The following is a 23,732-nucleotide window of genomic DNA, read 5'->3' on the forward strand; positions in this document are numbered from 1 at the left end:
TGTGCAAAGCAATTAATGGAGAGGTCAAAGTATGACAATACCGATATCTTCTTGAATTTACTCAATCTCAAAACTATACCCTGTGACACTTTACTTGGCTTGCCTGCTCAGAGACTTCTATCTAGGCAAACCAGAACAACCTTGCCTATCATTTCTAGACTTCTCTTGTTGGTACCTAATGCTAAAAACAACAGCGCAATCAAAGCCCAACTTTTTAATAAACATTCTTCTCAGAGGACCAACTACGATGAATTGAGCAGATTTCTTCGTCCGTTAAAAGAAGAAGAGACAGTTAGGATGCAAACGGCAAAAGGCTTTGATCAAATTGATCAAGTGAGAGGTATATGTAGCAAGCCAAGATCCTACTTAGTGGAATCTGAGGGTACAGAGTACAGGAGAGACTGCAAGCATATCCTTCCTGTATCAGAAATAATATCGCAGTATCATACCTGTGATACAGACTATAGATCTCAGAGCAACCCTGCTAATGTTCGTACTGAAGAACATGTCTCAGTATCCATTCCTGTTGCTGATGATGTCCCAGATGTCCCCAAAGCTGAACATTCCTTGAAGAGAATCCCCATTGCTAGAACCAATTCTGACTTTTATGTTACATAGTCCGGTTGTATTTCAAGACATAATGTAAAATACACAGCAACCTGGGCATGATTATTTTCCATGTGTCTGATTTTGTATGATTGCATATCAAATGATTAGTTCATTATAATTGCATGTCAAAAGATCATTTCTGTAAATTGCATGTCATTGAATACTGTCATTTCATATAAGGACCATTTCTCAAAGAGGAACGATGTAGATCAGAGCGTGTGTCTGTACCTTTAAGAAACATTTCCAGATATAGCACGTGCATATAAATACTGAGCACTTGCAGGCAGCAGTGCCATTTTGAGAGAACAGCCAGTGTGTTAACATGTATGAGTGTCGTAGTCAGTCTGTATATAAGTTTATTTAAGTTACAAAGCCTCATTTCTGATGTGTTTGTGTGTAATAAAACTGCTTGAACAGAACCCACAAATATTTGTCTGTTTTATCCTGACCAGATGAGCAGCAAAGACTACATTTATAGTTGTTATTGTTGTAGTATAGGTATTTGATCAAATCTAATTCTTCATATCTTTAAGGACTTGAGGACACCAATTGTCTGAGAAGAAATTCATCTATAAACTCTTGCAAATTTATATTTATTACTTTAGTAATGCAGTCAATCCACTGTAAGCCTCTACTGACCCTCATTCTTTTGCCCTTGATCATTCCCAGCATCAGTGTCTTTTTTAGTGACTTCTGTCTTCAGATTATAAAGTCTGAGTATTTAAGTTTTTGTTTTACTATTAGGCCTTCCAATAAACAGTAGGAGCATATTTATTTAAATATTGACTGTGTTGATCTTTATGCAGTAAATGGCCACCCAGCAGTGTAAACTTTGGCCCGAAATGATTGTCACTGTTGAAGTGACACCCTGAACCCATGTGCAAAATGGGAAAAATGGGTTGAGTATGAATGATGGACTTCTGAAAAGTGCTTACAAAGGGTAATCTGTAGAGCAGAGCACCTACCCAACTAAGGAATATAAAAATAAATAAATACATAAATAAATAAATAATGTTTTCTACAACATCACAGTTAAAAAGCATAAATATTCTGGTACACAGAATTACTTATATACTTATCAGTTTTATTTACTCTGTTTCATTTTGAGCTGGCATATAGGCTAGACAACAAGGGTCTAGATTCAACCAGGGCCTGACAACAATTAACCAAATGAAAACACAAAGGTTTGTTAAATGCAATATATAATTACAGATTTGAAAGAAGCAAACATTGATAAAGTGCCCAGTAACAGAACAGCAGCTCTTTAAGCAAATGATGCACTTGAAATTAAAGTGAAAATGCTGAGGTGCAGCAGAAACGCCATCACCCCACCACAGAGTGAAGGATAGAAAATAATTAAAATATGCTGTGTCTGTAAGAATGTTCAGTAAACTGTGTACAGCTTGTATCTGTTAAGAAGTATTATAATAAGAAAAGGAACGGCTAGTGGTGGTAAAAAAGAAAAGGTACTACCACACAGAGCGATGGATTATACAAGGTACAGAACCTGCAACGAGAAGGAAATGAGACAACAAATGAAAGCTCAACATGCCAAAGCAAACTGAGTATTTGTTCATGTAGTATGAATTCAAGTAACTCTAGTAAATTGTGTATAGCCATCAATGAATTCACGTAACTCTAGTAAATTGTGTATAGCCATCAATGAATTCAAGTGACTCTAGTAAATTGTGTATAGCCATCAATGAATTCAAGTGACTCTAGTAAATTGCGTATAGCCATCAATAAATTCAAGTGACTCTAGTAAATTGTGTATAGCCATCAATGAATTCAAGTGACTCTAGTAAATTGTGTATAGCCATCAATGAATTCAAGTGACTCTAGTAAATTGTGTATAGCCATCAATGAATTCAAGTGACTCTAGTAAATTATATATAGCCATCAATGAATTCAAGTGACTCTAGTAAATTGTGTATAGCCATCAATGAATTCAAGTAACTCTAGTAAATTGTGTATAGCCATCAATGAATTCACGTAACTCTAGTAAATTGTGTATAGCCATCAATGAATTCAAGTAAATCTAGTAAATTGTGTATAGCCATCAATGAATTCAAGTAACCCTAGTAAATTGTGTATAGCCATCAATGAATTCAAGTAAATCTAGTAAATTGTGTATAGCCATCAATGAATTCAAGTAAATCTAATAAATTGTGTATAGCCATCAATGAATTCAAGTGACTCTAGTAAATCGTGTATAGCCATCAATGAATTCAAGTAACTCTAGTAAATTGTTTATAGCCATCATGTATGTACTGATGTAGTATGATTTCATCAGCGGCATTTCTAGGTAAGACATGCAGCCTGACAGCACAGTACCCCCTTTCTAATTGCTCTAAGTGAAAGTATACATTCTGTGGATTCACTGCTGCGTGCAAGTATATATTCAAAGTCAAAATAAATGGTACAATAATCCCAGTAAATGACTTTGTGGATATGTTAAGCAAAGGTTTTTAATAATGTAAGTTATGTAGATTTCTGGTGCTGCATAGTAAGCTAATCTTAACAAACTATGTTAGTTATAGGACCAGGCATCATGTTTGAGAGAATGCATTACTTCGGGGTAAGCCGTTGTACAAGTATAGAGTTCTCCCATCACACTCTTAATAAAACATTGAGTAGCCATGAGGAAGAGTGTCATCTATAGCTCAAATCCATGTGGAATATGAACAAACTTTTTAAGGTCAGGATACATAATCATAAGGGCACTTTATATATCTTTAAGTTTGTGGTATTGCAGGTTTTGAATGTTGACTTAGATGACTGTAATCAGTTTTAGTTTAGAATACCCCTGGCATATTTGAGGGACATTAGTTCCTTTTGTGATGTATTTAAATGCCATTGGAATATTTTGGCAGATGATCCAGACTGAAGGTAGGTCATAGCAGATTAACCATCTTTTACTTTTAAGAACATGGCCTCCTTTAAAAAATGTTATGCTATGAATGGTCTCAGAATTCAAGGAAGTCAATGAAGAATGACACCTTCCATGCCAGAGTTGCAGTTACTGTAAGTTTATTTCTCCGGAAGGTAAGTTTATACATCCAGGTACTAAGTACAGTTATTATATAAGATGTTATGCCGATTATAATTCACATAATCTACTATATTTAGCGACTTGCAGACAGTACATATGTTTTTACATCAGCAAAATGAATAGGCATCCTAAAGACAAGATATATAATCGTATTTATGATATTAAAAAGCTTAATGAAATGAAAGCCTTGCCGAGGCATTTTAATGATAAGGGTATTTTGCATAGCTTTAAGTTTGTGGTAGTGATAATATTACGATTATGATGGATTCGGCTGCATATGAGTGGATCACTAGGTTAAATGCACTGAATTAACTCGGTTTGAATTACAATTATGGCATTAAAACATTTCTAGTGAATGGGAAACTAAAACACTAATTTGGTGCTTTAAATTGTTTTAATGTCTTAACTATTTTATATTTGCTGTTTAAATCTGTTGGTTATTTTGATGTGTAATAACTTGAAAAACTGTTTTTGGATGTGAAAGTGCTTATAATGATATATTTGAGATTTGGTTTTCCTTTTCCATGTTTTCGAGCTGTGGTTTGTGTTTTTGAACTACAGTGCTCAATGTGACCTGACAAGAGATACATGTGGCATTCATATATGCATCAAAAAGATGGCACTCAGTTAGATCCAATGTCATGGCTTGCACATAATTGTTCCATAAATGTTGTACACAACAGATCTCATGCAACTCATATATACATACTGCCATGTTGATATAATGCTAGTCCAAAAGTCTGTGCATGACTCATGTAGGTAGGCCAGGAACTGTACTTATCAGGTCATGTGGCTTTTGACAGAGCAATGCTTTATGCATACAGATATGTAAAATAGTATTACAGTTCCGTGATTAGGCAATGTAAGTATTGAGGTCTAGGCTGTGCTTTTTGAAGGTGCTGATGTAGATGGAGTTACTCCCCAGGTGTAGTAATAGGCCTTTCTTTAGGTTGCTGCTTCAGATCACTTCCTGTAACAAATGCAAGCATTAAATAATGCTGTCCTGCACAACATGCTGAATCTCCACACACTAGCCCTTCTGTGAACTACACCTGTTCTGTGGTGGTTCAACTCTTTACATTTTCACAATGTGATTGCTTTCACATTATAGATGGTGCTCTTAGTGGCATGTGTGTTCTCTGTCAAGGCATCTACAAAGGTTGATTAGATTTCAACCTTTCACAGAGTTGTGCATCTATAGGAAAATGTGACATAGGACCTTAGCATTTATCGTTTGAAAAATCAAAAATGCATTTCATTCAAAGACAGATTCATTTTCTAATCTTAAGAGTTTTTCTGAATAAAACTTTTTAGCATGTTTCTATTAATTGTGGGTTTCTTTGCAATTAAAAAACATACTAAATGATTTGCACTTGTATGTTGCTGGTTTCTGTCTTCAGCTGTCATTCAGTTGGAATATATTGCTTGGGATTAAGAGGAACCTCAACACATACACACACACACACACACACACACACACACACACACACACACACACGTATGCCCGCATACATGCATCTATATACACATTTGTACATGTGTACGCATATATACTCATATAACTTGCTTCCTCTCTTTCTCAGATATCTGATTTGTGATACATGCAGAGTATTGAAAAGGCTCATTGTGATATTTTTCCTCATGTTTATTTTATTTTAATGCCTATTTTAGCAAAGCAGGAAAAATGATGCATTCACTTCTCACTCCCAGTTCCCAAGTAGATATTAAAGGATTATATACAGGTAGCATCACTGGCCTATTACCTCGAGATAAGTCCTGCAGACCAAAAACTATTTGGTTGTATTGTTATGTTGGTACAACTAAAGGCATCACATCACCTTTATGTTCAAGTGTTTTTGAGAACAGTCCAGCACAGTACATTCTGTTTTTGATTGGTGTCAAATTTTGGATTTTCTCTTATTTTGTTGGCTATTTTTTGTTGTTCTGCTCCCCACTGTCAGCATTTTGTTATTGTGTGTGACATATTTGTACCTATCAGCTTGCAGTGCTTCTATGGCCAGAGATCTAACTGAACAGATACATAAACTTCTTTCATTCATCTGATTGTCGCACACCTATGAAGATGAAGAGCGACACATTTTGGCCTTTACCCTTTTCCCTTACTGTACTTGTTATTATTTTTCTCGGTCTACTAGACTCCTAGATAAAAACTGTAGGTAGAATGTCAGGCATTAGCGGAACAAACAGTGTAGTGACATTCATGTAAAGGATAAAGACAAAAATAAGGGCAAATATGCTGAATGAAATTATTAAAATAATGATGAAAGATAGGTTGGGAGAAGGTACAGTAATGGGGAAAATTTGTTTAGGAATATGATTAGGTAAATTTAATGTAAATCTGATAACATGAAATACGCTATAAAGAGGATTTTAACCAGGAAGAACAAATTTACTTTCCATCTATTTTTTTTTCTTTAAAAAGCCAGAAGAAAGTGGCTTCTTCGAAAGGAAAAGTACAAACTGAAGGAGTGTTGAGGATTTTTGGAAAGTTTGCTGAATAAAAATAGCTAAATTAATGAATTCTTTTGGAAGAATAAGCTAGAATCTCAGTATCTATATATCCATATAACAGATCAACAAATTTTCAGAGTTGTAACTGTTCATCAACCATGCATCTGTAACTCTTCCTCCGTAAATTACCAAGCTGTAATGTGTTGAATAATGGAAGATATCCCACTAGAGTTCTAAAAATCATCATCAAATTATGGAAAGGTGAGTTTGATATGAGATTATATGGGACTGTAATCTGATGTTGATGTACCTTCATTCCTCCACTACCTAAAAATAACAACACAGAATTTGCAGTATCTTGGAGAAAATAGAACAGTTGATATTACTTGGAAATAAATAATTCCATTTAGTTTGTGGTAGCTAGAACATTGCATTACCAGGTTGTGGAGACTGTGAGGGATAATGTTCACACATTGTGGGATACAAGGTGGTGTAGACCTACAAGTTATTAGGATTTGTAAGTGGATAAAATTGATATTATGTGACTTAATAAAATGCAGATTAAGAAATTCACAATTCATGCACATCCCCAAGCTCAGCAAAAAAGTTTGTTATGTTTATCTATTTGCAGACTTTCTTGAATATTATTATTGAAAAGCCATTGATGGTAGCAGCTAGTCAACTGATTGAAACAAACTCTGTTTGCACATTGAAAGTGGTGGGAATATCACTGATGATGTAATTTGTATTTCCTGCTTTTGATATTGGAAATGTAGTGTCTAAACAAGAATTGATGTTAGTTTTATCTCAAGGTTATTCCTTGAGTCTGTAAGTTCTAAGCTAATACTTCACTTGCCAGCTGTGGGCTGCCTTTATGACCATTACAGAAAAAGATACATAGTCAGATGTCACATAGTATTGAGCAACTAATAATAGGGAGCTGAGGACTGTGTTTATAAAGAAAAAGTTTTTAACATAATTTCATTTACTGGCTTAAAAGAGGTGCACAAGGTACTAGCACTTGGATTTTTTAAATCCTAAGAGATTGGCAAGATGATGTAAATTTAAGATAGAAAACAAGAAGCAACCACAAAAATATCCAGCGGTAACAGGACCCGGAGTCAGAAAAAATATTTTTGAAATCACAACGTTTAATATGAAATAAAAAATGAAAAATCACAAATAATCCCAAGTGCTTTCACCCGGTCACTACCAGGCTTTTTCAAGGAAGAAAGAAAATGACGAAAACGTGTATAAATTGGCAGCAGAGGACAGGGATTCATAAAGAGTACTATAAGATATACATATCTTGTACACATTGAGTAACCTTTCTGAATGAAAATACAGCAAAGTCATTGTAGTGTTGCTGTCTGTAAATTCAGAAAGGTTACATTTAGATGAACACGTTGTATACACCTAGGGGTAACCTTTATGATTCTCCTTGTGGTCTTCTAAAACTTCAAAACAGAAAAAAATAATTATTTTATGGAAGGGATATATGAGTCAGATATGGTGCAGTAGTGCAGCGGTAGAGTTGTCGCCTCACAGCAAGAGGTTCTCCGGTTTGATTCTCGACTGGGGTGCCTTCTATGTGGAGTCTGCATGTCCTCCCTGCATTTTTGTGGGTTTCCTCCAGGTGCTCTGGTTTCCTCCCACATTATAAAGGTGTGTGTCTGGAACATTTCTCCCCAGGCCTCTGCTGAAAATTGGCTTGTTCCAAGTCGGACTTTCCCGGTTAACAAATGTAAAATAAAATAAAAATAATAGTTTACATAACTAGGTGTGGATTGCAACCCAACAAACTGGTTCAGAATAAATGAAACATCAATTAAACATGTGGCTAGAGTAAATGTGTAGTGGTTGGATAGGTATGCAGCTTCATAGCAGGTAATTATATGTCCAAGGTGCACTAAATGGCCGCATACTTGTTTCATCTACACCTATCTATCATAACCCTTTCATCTACATTTGTTTGAAAATTAGCACTAAGAAAACCACTTTTTTCCCTTCTGAGCTTTAAATCTCTTATATTCCCTTCTTAGACTAATTTTTCCTAAATGATTACATTAGACTTTAATTAGAAATGTAAGACCCACAGATGAGGGTCTACAATGACTTAAAATAAAGGATGATTGCCAAATAAAGACAGAAAATATCAAAACTTGCTCTGATATTATTAAAGTGAAGTCCACCTCTGCCTACAGGTGGAGGACTGTGCCATCTACCCTCACCACTCCCTGCTATTTTTATATACTACCTCCAAGATCACATTGTATTACAGTAAAATAGTATTGTGAAGTTCTGCAACTTCAGACTTAATATTTTCTGTATTTGCACTTTCATCTCACTTAGGAACACAGCTACAACACTTGGAATTTCAAAGTGAACTCACATTGTTATTCTCCGTCCATTTTCCCACACACTTTTGCCCTATATAATCATTTTATTTTTTTATTTAATTTTCTTGACTAGGAGGTCTGACTTGGCAGAGTTGATTTTAAGTAGTCACTCAGGGGGAAAACTGGCCTAAAACTTTTAAATTAAGTACATAAATTGTAGGATAATTTAGGACTTTAAAATTTAGAATAAAGTACAAACCTCAAATCTTATTTTTATGATGTACACACCTGGAAAACCTTTTGCAGTAAAAAATTAAACAATAATGTATATGATATGCATAGAACAGTTTTATAATAAAGGAAATAATAATGTATATAATATGCAGAGAACTGCAACAAAAACAAAATTTTAGTGAAGGAGTTGAAGGAAAAGGAATGATAGAAATATGTTAGAATAGAAACTTATTGACTGGTGCTAAGGAGAAGGAATGTTAGAAGTACGTAAGTTAGAATAGAAACTTATTGACTAGTGCTAAGGAGAAGGAATGTCAGATGTACGTAAGTTAGAATAGAAACTTATTGACTAGTGCTAAGGAGAAGGAATGTCAGATGTATGTAAGTTAGAATAGAAACTTATTGACTAGTGCTAAGGAGAAGGAATGTCAGATGTACGCAAGTTAAAATAGAAACTTATTTGCTAGTGCTAAGGAGAAGTAATGTTAGAAGTACGTAAGTTAGAATAGAAATTTATTGACTAGTGCTAAGGAGAAGGAATGTTAGAAGTACTTAAGTTAGAACAGAAACTGATTGACTTGTGCTAAAGAGAAGGAATGTTAGAAGTATGTAGGTTAGAATAGAAACTTATTGACTAGTGCTAAGGAGAAGGAATGTCAGATGCACGTAAGTTAGAATAAAAACTTATTGACTAGTGCTAAGGAGAAGGAATGTTAGAAGTACGTAAGTTAGAATAGAAACTTATTGGCTAGTGCTAAGGAGAAGTAATGTTAGTAGTACATAAGTTAGAATAGGAACTTATTGACTAGTGCTAAGGAGAAGGAATGTTAGAAGTACGTAAGTTAGAATAGAAACTTATTGGCTAGTGCTAAGGAGAAGTAATGTTAGAAGTACATAAGTTAGAATAGGAACTTATTGACTTGTGCTAAGGAGAAGGAATGTTAGAAGTACATAAGTTAGAATAGAAACTTATTGACTAGTGCTAAGGAGAAGGAATGTTAGAAGTACTTAAGTTAGAACAGAAACTTATTGACTTGTGCTAAAGAGAAGGAATGTTAGAAGTATGTAGGTTAGAATAGAAACTTATTGACTAGTGCTAAGGAGAAGGAATGTCAGATGCACGTAAGTTAGAATAAAAACTTATTGACTAGTGCTAAGGAGAAGGAATGTTAGAAGTACGTAAGTTAGAATAGAAACTTATTGGCTAGTGCTAAGGAAAAGTAATGTTAGAAGTACATAAGTTAGAATAGGAACTTATTGACTAGTGCTAAGGAGAAGGAATGTTAGAAGTATGTAGGTTAGAACAGAAACTTATTGACTAGTGCTAAGGAGAAGGAATGTTAGAAGTACGTAAGAATAGAAACTTATTGACTAGTGCTAAGGAGAAGGAATGTCAGACGTACAAAAGTTAGAATATAAACTTATTGACTAGTGCGAAGGAGAAGTAATGTTAGAAGTACGTAAATTAGAATAGAAACTTACTGACTAGTACTAAGGAGAAGGAATGTTAGAAGTACGTAAGTTAAAACAGAAACTTATTGACTAGTGCTAAGGAGAAGGAATGTTAAATGTACATAAGTTAGAATAGAAACTTATTGACTAGTGCTAAGGAGAAGGAATGTTAGAAGTACATAAGTTAGAATAGAAACTTATTGACTAGTGCTAAGGAGAAGGAATGTTAGAAGTACGTAAGTTAGAATAGAAACTTATTGGGTAGTGCTAAGGGGGAGGAATGTTTGAAGTACATAAGTTAGAACAGAAGCGTATTAACTAGTGCTAAGGAAAAGGAATGTTAGAAGTACATGAGTTAGAATAGAAACGTATTGACTAGTGCTAAGGAGAACGAATGTTAGAAGTACGTAAGTTAGAATAGAAACTTATTGACTAGTGTTAAGGAGAAGGAATGTTAGAAATACGTAAGTTAGAATAGAAACTTATTGACTAGTGCTGATTAATCAGAGAACATAAGATGACAGGAGTTTGATACTGGAATAGTGAAATGGGATTAAAAAGTTAGCATAATGGTGATAGTTTTTAAAATGGAGGAATGGTCGGTAGTTGGAAAGGATATGATTTAATTGATCTACAATTAAAATGCAGAATGGTAGTATAGGTGACAGAGGTAACTATGAGTTTAAGATGTGACACGAGAGCATTTGGAGAGAACTATGATAGATATAGTGATGTCTTTTAAAAAGCAATTCGAATAAATTATGTTTGAGATGAGATTAAGTTCTTCAAACACATCATAATTGACACACACACATATATATATATATAGATATATATATATATAGATATATATATATATATATATATATATATATATATATATATATATGCAGCAAATGCTGTAAACTGCAACTGGCCATGTCCTCAAATTTTTTCCTTGGGAAAAAATTCAGTTGCCCGTTATCGGGAATTGCCTTTTTCTTCAATGTAGAGTGATCTCAGAGTTGGTATATTTAGTTAGGGGAGGTGCAGGGGCAAAGCATTCCACTTAATTAGTGTTTTAAAGTTTGTTTTTTATTTTATGGCCACAAGAATTTTTTCCCAAGGAAAAAATTTGAGGACGTGGCAATTTGCAGTTTACAGTGTTCTCTGTATATGTGTTGATTATTAGTGTTCAAAGAAGAGATTCTTCGATCAAATAATATAGACCCCAATTTCCCATAGACATTGAGGACCTAATCATGTATGGTAAGCATTTTACAAATTTTTCTGGTCTGGCTAATGAACTTTATATTAGTCATGTTCTATCCCTTAATCCCAATGTAAGGTTATATGATAAATCTTTAAATGTACCATTTTCTATGTTGTCAGAAATAACATAAATCAAAGTAAGAATAGGTATCAATTACAGCAGATATTTCTGAAATGGTCTCGTCCTCTCATTCAGGCCTTACCAGCTGGTATTTCTATCACAAAATAATGTATAATTGTTCTGACTTGCCCACAGAAGTGTATTGTTAAGTAGCTTTAGCTTTTTAAACTGTTTAGCAGGCATTGTATATTGCATTTGCAGTCATTTTGTCAGTATAGTCTCATGGTTAAGCTCTTCCTCTCTAATTATAGGGGTGACTGTTTAAAGAAAGATAATACACATTTTCCTGGAAATATATATGATGTAATGTATACAGCTGTGTCACTTTTGCTAAACAGTGTTAGTTACAAATAAGGATTCCTCGCAGTTTGCATTTGTTACTTGTCAATTTGCTTTCATTTCAGTGTAATGTTTCACCAGCATGTGAGGTTTGTAAATTGGAGCAGGCTGGTAGTAGAAGTACTGTCTTGGAATGTAGTTGCATGAGATCTGGATAAGAATGACTAATAATGTTATTAAATATAAGATTGTAAATACTAATCTTTCTTGGAAGGGTGCCTGACTGAATGTACTACTATACAACTTGTTAGAAAAAAAACAGTAATTGAATGGCTGTTTCCATCTTGGTTAAAATTTATGTCTGTCAGAGTTGGATGAACAGATTTAGCACTTCATTTAAGAACCTGGACTCAGAGTGAAAGGTGATGATCAGGTAGGGATGATCAGGTTGTATCTAAGGTTGACAACCATTTTAGAAAATTAACTTCTTACATTAGAAGAAAAGTGTTCAGAGTTATGATGTCCCATTTCACACTGTTACACATTTGGAATAATGTGGGATTTATTAATTTCTTTGTTTTCTAGAAATTTGCTTTTGCTGGATTGTTATTGCATTATCCAGTTTTATTAGCATCACCTCTTTATAGGTTCATAGGTTCATAGGTTCATACTAGGCTATCTGCCCAAGGGCATTTATAAGCCTAGCCCAGAGTTTTGTGGCTTTCGCCACCCCTTTAGTTTGGAGGATACAATGCCCATTATTTTGCTGTGCCTCTGTCAAGCAGTGACACTGAGATAATCCCTGGGGTATATCTTCGATCTCCCATCCATTGGTCAAGATTTCTCTTGAACAAAGCCAGTGAGGTGCTCTGCCTCACATGTATCGGGATTTTGTTCCACAGCATAGGGAGTCTCTGGGTGATGAATCTGTCCCTCCCGCACGTCCTATTAATAACCGTGTCAAGGTTTAAGTCTCCCGCCCTTGTAGTTCTGAGGGATCTAGATTTTTTTGAAGTGAAGCATGTTCATCAGTTCTGGGTTGGACATGGCCTTGTATGTCAGGCATAGGTCACCTCTGAGCAGACGGTAAGCGACTGAGTAGAGCTGAAGTTCCTTCAGTCGGGCAGCATAGGACATATTTTTGAGACCCTTTATCCTTTTGGTGAGGAACTTTTGGGGCCTTTCCAGTTGCTGCAGGTGTCGTGTCAGATACATACCGAATGGGGCATTGTACTCAATCATTGGTCTGATGAGTGATGAGTACAGGGGGACGATGACTTCCCTTGATCTAGATGTGAATCCCTTCATGATCAGGTGGACAATGTAGAAGGTCTTCCTAACTACTTTGGCAACGTGAGTGTCAAATGAAAGGTTACTGTCAACCTGGGTACCCAGATCCCTGATTACCTCTTCTGTGCTTAGTGGGTTGCCGCCTATATGATAGCTAGGTGTAACCTTGTTTTTCCCGAAGGGTATGACTATGCATTTTTTGGCGTTTAACTTTAGGCCATGGCTCTGGCACCAGTTTTCCGTTTCTATAAGACCTTTCTGAAGGATATCTGTGTCAGATAGGTTAGGTCTTAGAAGTAATAGAATCATTATTTATTCATACACGAGACTATTAATAATGTGCAATATATTCCAAACATGTTTGTTTTATTTGTGTGATATTTTTCTTGCTGAATCATTTTATACTTTTTGAAAACGTTAGTAAAAAATGGTTATTAAAAATTGAAAATGCTTTAGAGAAAACACCACCACAATCAAAGATAAACAAGGGCATTTACCCATCTGCACCCTGCATGCAGAGAACGTTATCCTTTTACCCCCTGACATTATATTCATTTTTATCCTTTTTCTCCAAGCTGTTGCCAAGTCAGAGAAAGAACAATCAATAATAATTGCTAAAAATGTTTGCATATGTTTGCATGTGTGTGTGTGTGTGTGTGTGTGTGTGTGTGTGTGTGTGTGTGTGTGTGTGTGTGTGTGTGTGTGGGTGGGTGTGTATCTGTGTTTGTGTGCATTTTATCTCTCTCTCTCTCTCTATATATATATATATATATATATATATATATATATTCTTAAGCTTGCTCTTGAAATTCAGCACTTACCCCACAATAGACTCTTTGTAGTACTTTTTACCTCCACTCATCACGAATTGAGCCCAGAATCTCCCTCAAATAATAACCATAAGGTAGGTTAGATGGTAAAAACTGTTGATTCCTAGAAGACCTACTTGTATGGAAACAGCAGATGGGGCATGGAGCAGTTACTTTCCCTGACCCACTTAAATTGATCTTTAAATGCCCTCAGAATTGTCCTAAGAGTATGGTTAAAACCACTCAACTAAACTATTTGCTTATAGATGGTAGGGGTAGTTTTTATTTGCTTCAGTCTACAGTGCTTACATAAAGGGGTAGTGGGTCTGACTTAAACTTAGCCACTCTAACCATCAATATTCCTTGGGAAAATGTTCCATACTGAAAAATTCTAATATAGTATTTACAACATTTCCCACCTCAACCGAGCACAAAGCCACCATCTTAGTTTACCTACTAACACATTCTATGACCATCAAGCTATACCTCTTACCCTCTGATGCTTAGTGTACTAAGAGACTCCACAAGATCAACATCTGCTCTGTGTGATACTTCTTCAGTAATGACCAAGTGCACCAAAGCAGCCTTATCTTTCTATCTTCCCTTGCCAAACTTTTGGCACTTATGACATGTTTTTCAGTAACCTGTTACATCACAAGCAATACTTGGCAAATAAAAAAAAATTGCATAAACATAATTTTTGTTATGTTTTGCGCAAAGAAAAGGAATGTTATTGGCTAATGCTAGAATTGCCTAACCGTAGGTCATGGGAACTGCTAACTTCCATATAATTTCTCATTCTAGCCCACGTGCATTTGTCCATTCACTCTATAACAACTCTTTGACCCAGTAAACAAATTTTCTTTGCCCTTGAGAGTCTGAAGACTCATTGTCTAATTGTCTACCTCCCTCAGGATTTTTAAGATGTGATCTGAAAACTATGCTGAAAAAAATCTCTTTTCATATGGAAGGAGAACAGAAGAAAATCATGAAGTCTAGTATTACAACTGTGGCTCAGATTTAGGTGTATTGCTGCCAACTATCCCTTTCCCTAAAGTAGCCCCCTTTAGAAGATGTCTTCAAGCTTTTGACAGGTGAGTCTCCGTTTCAGGTTTGCTGCTATTACCCAGCTAGTCCCTTGAACTACCCACATCCCATTCTCTACTGGAGATGTATTTGCTAGTTGTATTTGCTCCCATGTGCCTTTCCTACCTCTTTACTTCTATACCTGGATGAGAGTAACTATGTGTACACACAGTGCTGTGTCATTAAAATTATGTCCTATTATGAAATCTGTTGTGAGATCATCAAAAACTGCCAAATGCTTGTCTACTTATGCCTGTCTCAGTCCGAACGAGCCATGACCAATGGCACATGAAAAGCTGTCCTTCCCATTGCCCTAACTGGAGTGGATGCCCAAGCAAGTAACAGTCCTTTCCAACAACTGTACACTTTATATTTGATGTGGGAATCCTTTTGGCAATAGTGTATTTGCCTTCTATAAGGATTTGATATAGGTCCTTGTGAAAATCTGGAGAAATTGCAGTGTGAAGACAGTCCACCGCTACCGTAGTGCTACATCTTTTGGCTTCCTCATGCAATTTTTGTTCCTCGGACTATTTCTTTGGATATCTGCACCATATATGTCCACCCCATTACACTGAAAGCATATAAAAACATCTAACTCTATGGCCTTGGTTTGCACTGGAACTAATGATATACCCTCTTTGACTGTGGAACCTGAATTGATGACTTAGACTGTCTTCAGTGGGTTCCCTTATTCCTAAATGCAGTGCTAAGTAAAACCACTTTTGAGTCGCTGTCTCCTTCTTGCTAAACAGAATCATACATTTTATCCACCCCTTCAGCTGAGGCACATTCCTCATCTGTTATATGGATGCTTATGTCCACAGGCAATGCAAATAGTGCTTTCTCCCTAAGCAGAATGCCTCTGCTTGATGTTTGTTCATCCACCTATGAAAATATCTTAGCACTGAAATCACTAAAATGATTTTCTGGATTCCTTGTATGTTCTCTAAATCTTTTCTTTAGAATTCTAGTGTGAGCTTAAAACATTTAATTTTACTACAGTCAACACCTGATATGATTCTGATGGTATATATAGCTTTACCTGGGAAAAGAATTGTTAAATACCTCATTGATTGCCACTTGTCAGTATGGTTCTGATCATACACTCATTCAACTAAAGTTATCAAAGGCATTCCCCGCTTTATATGGAGCAAATAATTTAGTGTTGGCCTTGCTTTCTAGGGAAGAGTTTTCCATGCTGTTACTCACCTGTTTGGCAAAGGTTCAAAAGTTCCTTTTCAAGCTAACACTCTTTCTTCCACGCTTCCACTCTTCCTACTCCATCCAATCTCTTGTCTACAGCCATTTCATGCTGATGCTTCCTTCCTCTTCATTTGTCTTTCTCTTTCCATCTCAAGTCACTTCATTCTCTCAGCTGCTTTCATGTGTCTAAGCTTCATCTCTTATTCTGTTTGCTTTAATTCTAGCTGTATTTTATGATCATCGGGGGTACGTTGGGTTGTTATTTAGTTGGATGCTGCTCACTTAGATTCCCTGCCAGACTGTTTGACATATAGTGAGCTGAACATTGAATGAGCACATGGGGGCTAATTAAGCCCTCCTAGTTTAAGCCAATATATCAAAGTATTTTTGATTAATACCTCCTTAAAGAGCAAAGCAACTGACATCTCAAAATGTTATTCACACTTCTTCTTGCCAATGTCTTAACTGCTATAAGTATACAATAAAATAACTGCTGTGGAGAGTATAGTAATGGATGATTTGCCTTGTGGCTGCAAGTGTACTCAAATGTTTTGATGGCAAGATGGTCCCACAGGCTCTAAAAGTTCAGATTGCAATGTATATGCATTGCTGCAAACCAGTATAATAGAGTTATAACACTAAACTCTGCACCACTGTAACACAAATATGTATAAAAAATGATGATTTGCCTGAAGAGCTTGGATCAAGTATTACACTGCTAGCTTGGGTTAAGACCCCAACACCATTCACTCAGATATGCTATACACTGCCAGCCCTAGAACAGGTTATAATCCCTGACTGCCCAGAACCTTACCCACCCCAGTCTGAACCCAGTTACACATGCAAAATAGTATTGTAGTTGCATAGGCAAAATAATATAAAATGCTTCATATAAACAGAAATATTCTAACCATATCTATAAATGTTATTTCCATTTCTTACGAATGACATCTGAAAACTCAATATAAAAATAAAGTCTATAATTCAAACATCATGATGTAGGATCCTCCCCCATTTTCAGATTTCCAATGACCAAATATTAATCCAAAAAAAACAGAACAAAAAGACAGCAATAGATTTGGTGAAGACCACTCTTTGGTGGTTAGACAGGTTTTCCATAATCTCTACGTTAGTTCCAGATGACAACATAGTATACCCATTGGTGCTTGAAGATGTTTTAATGACAATTAGAATCCATCTCTCCTTTTGAAACAAGCTACATAGGGGCCATGCAGTAGTATTCCATGATGATGCAATTCATGTTGTCAAGCTACATCGTGCTCATACTGTAGTATTCCATGATAATCTAATTCATGTTGTCAAGTTACATAGTGCTCACACAGTAGTATTCCACGATGATGTAATTCATGTTGTCAAGCTACATAGTGCTCATACAGTAGTATTCCACGATGATGTAATTCATGTCATCAAGCTACATAGTGCTCAAAGAGTAGTATTCCATGACGATGTAATTCATGTTGTTAAGCTATGTAGTGCTCATACAGTAGTATTCCATGATGATGTAATTAATGTTGTCAAGCTACGTAGTGCTCATACAGTACTATTCCACAATGAAGTAATTCATTTTGTCAAGCTACATAGTGCTTATGCAGTAGTATTCCACAATGATCTAATTCATGTTGTTAAGCTACATACTGCTCATACAGTAGTATTCCACAATGATGTAATTCATGTTATCAAGCTACATAGTACTCATACAGTAGTATTCCACGATGATGTAATTCATGTTGTCAAGCTACGTAGTGCTCATACAGTACTATTCCACAATGAAGTAATTCATTTTGTCAAGCTACATAGTGCTTATGCAGTAGTATTCCACAATGATCTAATTCATGTTGTTAAGCTACATACTGCTCATACAGTAGTATTCCACAATGATGTAATTCATGTTATCAAGCTACATAGTACTCATACAGTAGTATTCCATGATGATGTAATTCATGTTGTCAAGCTACATAGTGCTCATACAGTAGTATTCCATGATGATGCAATTCATGTTGTTAAGCTACATAGTGCTCATACAGTAGTATTCCATGATGATCTAATTCATGTTCTCAAACTACATAGTGCTCATACAGTAGTATTCCACGATGATGTAATTCATGTTATCAAGCTACATAGTTCTCATACAGAAGTATTCCATGATGATCTAATTCATGTTCTCAAACTACATAGTGCTCATACAGTAGTATTCCACTATGATGTAATTCATGTTGTCAAGCTACATAGTGCTCATACAGTAGTATTCCATGATGATGTAATTCATGTTGTTAAGCTACATAGTGCTCATACAGTAGTATTCCACTTTGATCTAATTCATGTTCTCAAGCTACATAGTGCTCATACAGTAGTATTTCATGATGATGTAATTCATGTTGTCAAGCTACATAGTGCTCATACAGTAGTATTCCGCGATGATGTAATTCATGTTGTCAAGCTACATAGTGCTCATACAGTAGTATTCCACAATGATGTAATTCATGTTGTCAAGTTACATAGTGCTCATACAGTAGTATTCCACAATGATGTAATTCATGTTGTCAAGTTACATAGTGCTCAGACAGTAGTATTCCACAATGATGTAATTCATGTTGTCAAGCTACATAGCGCTCATACTGTAGTATTCCACGATGATGTAATTCATGTTGTCAAGCTACATAGTGCTCATACAGTATTATTCCAGGATGATGTATTTCATGTTGTCAAGCTACGTAGTGCTCATACAGTAGTATTCCATAATGATCTACTTCATGGTGTCAAGCTACATAGTACTAATACAGCAGTATTCCACAATGATCTAATTCATGTTGTCAAGCTACATAGTGCTCATACAGTAATATTCCACGATGATATAATTCATGTTGTTAAGCTACATAGTACTCATACAGTAGTATTCCATGATGATGTAATTCATGTTGTCAAGCTACATAGTGCTCATACAGTAGTATTCCATGATGATGTAATTAATGTTGTTAAACTACAACATGCTCATACAGTAGTATTCCATGATGAAGTAATTCATGTTAGTAAGCTACATAGTGCTCATACAGTAGTATTCCACGATGATCTAATTCATGTTGTCAAGCTACATAGTGCTCATACAGTAGTATTCCACGATGATCTAATTCATGTTGTCAAGCTACATAGTGCTCATACAGTAGTACTCCACAATGATGTAATTCATGTTGTCAAGCTACATAGTACTCATACAGTAGTATTCCATGATGAAGTAATTCATGTTGTCAAGCTACAAAGTGCTCATACAGTAGTATTCATGTTGTCAAGCTACATAGTGCTCATACAGTAGTATTCCACAATGATCTAAGTCATGTTGTCAAGCTATGTAGTGCTCATGCAGTAGTATTCCAAGATAATGTAATTCATGTTGTCAAGCTACATAGTGCTCATACAGTAGTATTCCATGATGATATGATTTATGTCGTCAAGCTACATAGTGCTCATACAGTAGTACTACACAATGATGTAATTCATGTTGTCAAGCTACATAGCACTCATACAGTTGTATTCCATGATGAAGTAATTCAAGTTGTCAAGCTACATAGTGCTCATACAGTAGTATTCCATGATGATGGAATTCATGTTGTCAAGCTACATTGTGCTCATACAGTAGTATTCCACGATGAAGTAATTCATGTTGTCAAGCCATGTAGTGCTCAAACAGTAGTATTCCACGATGATCTAATTCATGTTGTCAAGCTACATAGTGCTCATACAGTAGTATTCCACAATGATGTAATTCATGTTGTCAAGCTACATAATGCTCATACAGTAGTATTCTATGATGAAGTAATTCATGTTGTCAAGCTACGTAGTGCTCATACAGTAGTATTCCACGATGATGTAATTCATGTTATCAAGCTACATAGTGCTCATACAGTAGTATTCCACAATGACATAATTCATGTTGTCAAGCTACATAGTGCTCATACAGTAGTATTCCACAGTGATATAATTCATGTTGTCAAGCTACATAGTGCTCTTACAGTAGTATTCCATGATGAACTAATTCATGTTGTCAAACCACATTGTGCTCATACAGTAGTATTCCACGATAATGTAATTCATGTTGTCAAGCTATATAGTGCTCATACAGTAGTATTCCACGATGAAATGATTCATGTTGTCAAGCTAATTAGTGCTCATGCAGTAGTACTCCACAATGATGTAATTCATGTTGACAAGCTACATAGTACTCATACAGTAGTATTCCAGAATGATGTAATTGATTTTGTCAAGCTACATAGTGCTCATACAGTAGTATTCCACGATGATGTAATTCATGTTATCAACCTACATAGTGCTCATACAGTAGTATTCCACTATGATGTAATTCATGATATCAAGCTACATAGTGCTCATACAGTAGTATTCCACGATGATATAATTCATTTTGTCAAGCTACGTAGTGCTCATACAGTAGTATTCCATAATGATCTAATTCATGTTCTCAAGCTACATAGTGCTCATACAGTAGTATTCCACGATGAAGCAATTCATGTTGTCAAGCTAATTAGTGCTCATACAGTAGTATTCATGTTGTCAAGCTACATAGTACTCATACAGTAGAATTCCACGATGATCTAATTCATGTTGTCAAGCTACGTAGTCCTCATACAGTAGTATTCCACGATAATGTAATTCATGTTGTCAAGCTACATAGTGCTCATACAGTAGTATTCTACGATGATATGATTCATGTTGTCAAGCTACATAGTGCTCATACAGTAGTACTCCACAATAATGTAATTCATGTTGTCAAGCTACATAGTACTCATACAATTGTATTCCATGATGAAGTAATTCATGTTGACAAGCTACATAGTGCTCATACAGTAGTATTCCATGATGATCTGATTCATGTTATCAAGCTACATAGTGCTCATACAGTGGTATTACACGATGATGTAATTCATGTTGACAAGCTACATAGTGCTCATACAGTAGTATTTCATGATGATCTGATTCATGTTATCAAGCTACATAGTGCTCATATAGTAGTATTACACAATGATGTAATTCATGTTGTCAAGCTACATAGTGCTCATACAGTAGTATTCCACGATGATGTAATTCATGTTGTCAAGCTACATAGTGCTCATACAGCAGTATTCCATGATGATGTAATTCATGTTGTCAAGCTACATAGTGCTCATACAGTTGTGTTCTACGATGATGTAATTCATGTCGTCAAGCAACATAGTGCTCATACAGTAGTATTCCACGATGTTGTAATTCATGTCTTCAAGCTACATAGTGCTCATACAGTGGGATTCCATGATGATTTAATTCATGTTGTCAAGCTACATAGTGCTCATACAGTAGTATTCCATGATGATCTAATTCATGTTGTCAAGCTATGTAGTCCTCATACAGTAGTATTCCACGATAATGTAATTCATGTTGTCAAGCTACATAGTGCTCATACAGTAGTATTCTACGATGATATGATTCATGTTGTCAAGCTACATAGTGCTCATACAGTAGTACTCCACAATAATGTAATTCATGTTGTCAAGCTACATAGTACTCATACAATTGTATTCCATGATGAAGTAATTCATGTTGACAAGCTACATAGTGCTCATACAGTAGTATTCCATGATGATGGAATTCATGTTGTCAAGCTACATTGTGGTCATACAGTAGTATTCCACAATGATGTAATTCATGTTGTCAAGCTACATAACGCTCATACAGTAGTATTCCATGATGAAGTAATTCATGTTGTCAAGCTACGTAGTGCTCATAAAGTAGTATTCCACGATGATGTAATTCATTTTATCAAACTACATAGTGCTCATACAGTAGTATTCCACAATGATGTAATTCATGTTGTCAAGCTACATAGTGCTCATACAGTAGTATTCCACAATGATGTAATTCATGTTGTCAAGCTACATAGTGCTCTTACAGCAGTATTCCACGATAATGAAATTCATGTTGTCAAGCTACATAGTGCTCATACAGTAGTATTCCATGATGAAATGATTCATGCTGTCAAGCTACTTAGTGCTCATGCAGTAGTACTCCACAATGATGTAATTCATGTTGTCAAGCTACATAGTACTCATACAGTAGTATTCCACAATGATGTAATTGATTTTGTCAAGCTACATAGTGTTCATACAGTAGTATTCCACGATGATGTAATTCATGTTATCAAGCTACATAGTGCTTATACAGTAGTATTCCATGATAATGTAATTCATGTTGTCAAACAGCATAGTGCTCACACAGTAGTATTCCATGGTGAAGTAATTCATGTTGTCAAGCTACATAGTGCTCATACAGTAGTATTCCATGATAATGTAATTCATGTTGTCAAGCTACATAGTGCTCATACAGTAGTATTCCACGATGAAATGATTCATGTTGTCAAGCTACTTAGTGCTCATGCAGTAGTACTCCACAATGATGTAATTCATGTTGTCAAGCTACATAGTACTCATACAGTCGTATTCCACGATGATGTAATTGATTTTGTCAAGCTACATAGTGCTCATACAGTAGTATTCCATGATGATGTAATTCATGTTATCAAGCTACATAGTGCTCATACAGTAGTATTCCATGATGATGTAATTCATGATATCAAGCTAAATAGTGCTCATACAGTGGTATTCATGTTGTCAAGCTACATAGTACTCATACAGTAGAATTTCACGATCATCTAATTCATGTTGTCAAGCTATGTAGTCCTCATACAGTAGTATTCCACGATAATGTAATTCATGTTGTCAAGCTACATAGTGCTCATACAGTAGTATTCTACGATGATATGATTCATGTTGTCAAGCTACATAGTGCTCATACAGTAGTACTCCACAATAATGTAATTCATGTTGTCAAGCTACATAGTACTCATACAATTGTATTCCATGATGAAGTAATTCAAGTTGACAAGCTACATAGTGCTCATACAGTAGTATTCCATGATGATGGAATTCATGTTGTCAAGCTACATTGTCCTCATACAGTAGTATTCCACGACGAAGTAATTCATGTTGTCAAGCCATGTAGTGCTCAAACAGTAGTATTCCACGATGATCTAATTCATGTTGTCAAGCTACATAGTGCTCATACAGTAGTATTCCACAATGATGTAATTCATGTTGTCAAGCTACATAACGCTCATACAGTAGTATTCCATGATGAAGTAATTCATGTTGTCAAGCTACATATTGCTCATACAGTAGTATTCCACGATGATGTAATTCATGTTATCAAGCTACATAGTGCTCATACGGTAGTATTCCACAATGATGTAATTCATGTTGTCAAGCTACATAGTGCTCATACAGTAGTATTCCACAATGATGTAATTCATGTTGTCAAGCTACATATTGCTCTTACAGTAGTATTCCATGATGAACTAATTCATGTTGTCAAACCGCATAGTGCTCACACAGTAGTATTCCATGGTGAAGTAATTCATGTTGTCAAGCTACATAGTGCTCATACAGTAGTATTCCACGATAATGTAATTCATG

This window comes from Protopterus annectens, chromosome 11.part0 (assembly GCF_019279795.1).
Source record: "Protopterus annectens isolate FY-2018-M chromosome 11.part0, PAN1.0, whole genome shotgun sequence".
Taxonomy (NCBI): Eukaryota; Metazoa; Chordata; order Ceratodontiformes; family Protopteridae; genus Protopterus; species Protopterus annectens.